Here is a 2,076-nt window from a genome sequence, read left to right as displayed (position 1 = left end):
TGGTGCAAGTTCTTCAGAGGGCAAGTGGCATTTAAAACTCACCTCCCTTATTCCTGAAGTTCCATTCCTATATATATTTTGCAAACACAATTGCCCGTATACAAGATAATTCATCGTAGCAGACTTTCTAATAATAGTAAAAGCACTCGAAGAGTCCACCAATAAGCAATTAAACAGGTTACACTATTTCCTCAGATGGATTATTGCATAGCCTTGAAAACAAGAGGCAGACCTGTCCATGATATGCATATGAAACAATCTTTGAGATTCATTGGTAGTCAGACGGCAAAGTTCAAACACTTCTTAGAATATTAACAATAGTTGTTACAGGCAGTAAGAATATCTCAAGAACTGTTTACAGATGAGGAAGTGGATTTGTGTTTTAAAAAAGGAGAGGGGTGAGATTCCATATAGTATAGGCTTGCTCTGTAGGCATGGGTTTTCTGGAGAAAGTGGCAAAAACTTAATGATGGCTGTCCTTAGGGATTGGATTTAGGGTTGTTATTGTTTTTTGGTTTTTTGTTTAATATATCTTATTGATTTTTAGAGAGGAAGGGAGAGGGAGAGAGAAACATCAATGATGAAAGAGAATCATTGATTGGCTGCCTCCCGCCCACCCCCTACTGGGGATCGAGCCTGCAACCCAGGCATGTGCCCTTGGCCGGAATTGAACCTGGGACCCTTCAGTCCACAGGCTGACGCTCCATCCACTGAGCCAAACCAGCCAGGGCGGATTTAGGGTTTTAATGTGGGAACAAGGCATTTGCTGCTATATATGACGTTAGACCAGCGATTTTCAGCCAGTGATTTTTTTAAAACATGAAACACCTAACTATTTAGTCAGGGGCACTGACCTCTTTTCCCTTAGATTGTCAAATAATAAAATGCTGAGAGAGAGAGAGAGAGAGAGAGAGAGAGATCAATTTGTTGTTCTACGTATTTATGCATTCATTGGTTGATTCTTGTTTGTGCCCTGATAGGGGATGTAACCTGCAACATTTTTGTATCAGGATGAAGCTCTAACCAACTGAGCTACTTGGCCAGCACTAGGCACCTGATTTTTTAAAAAGTCACTTTGGAGTAAAAAGGTAATTACTATTATTATTATTGGTTAATCAATAAACTTATACCTATTTTTTTGTCAGATCAGCAAAAATATATGTATTTTCTGGTGTGGTACTGAATTTTATGTGTGCCATCAGATGAAAAAAGTTGAAAACTGCTGTCTTAGACTTCATTTTTTTTATATAGCGTGCACATCTTGCTTTTTCATGTATTTATGAATTAGAAGTATTGCAGCCAGAAGTAAAGGGCTGAAGTTATTGGGCAATGCGGGAAGTGGTCTCACTTCTCCCCACAGAATAGCCCAACCTGAGACTGAGCTGAGCAATGAAGTCTCCAAAGAAGTTTCACTGAAATATCCTGGGGGTAGGGTCTCTCAAAAATATAGTAAACCTTTGAGTTTTTGGACCTCAATTTAACGAACTTTGGACTTAATGCACAGAATTTCCAGTCCGTATGTCATATGTGAAAATTTACACCCTGCTAATTTAAAAAGGCTCTTAAGCAAGATTTGCTTATAGTTAAATTAACAGATTATTGTTTTGTTATTAATTCATTGTTACTTAGAACAAATTTAGTGAATAGGCCATATGTTGGAAAAAACACTATAGTAATTTCTCTGACATAAATATTACATATCTACAACTATAGTCTACATATTTAAATCCAAGAGTTATCACTCCTAAACAATGTTTGGCGAATGATTAGCATGTGATCATACTGCATTTCGAGTAGTAATTGGTTCTGTTATTGAGTGGCATGACTTTCTGTAGCAGATTTAACAAGTGCTGGCTAATTTTTCTGAAGTGTGCTAAGCCATGTCTCAGCCATGTGCTTTTGTTTACTCCCAGTGATTAGTGAATGCACGCATGTACTAGAACTATTCAGTGTAAGTTTAAAATTAAGTATAAATTTAAAATTATGTATGTACTAGAGGCCCAGTGCACAAAAATTTGTGCACTTGGGGTGGGGAGGGGCGGTCCCTTGGCCCGGCCTGTGCCCTCTTGCAGTATG

Source organism: Myotis davidii, unplaced genomic scaffold (assembly GCF_000327345.1).
Source record: "Myotis davidii unplaced genomic scaffold, ASM32734v1 scaffold435, whole genome shotgun sequence".
Classification (NCBI taxonomy): Eukaryota; Metazoa; Chordata; class Mammalia; order Chiroptera; family Vespertilionidae; genus Myotis; species Myotis davidii.
Note: the sequence above shows the minus strand (reverse complement) of the source record.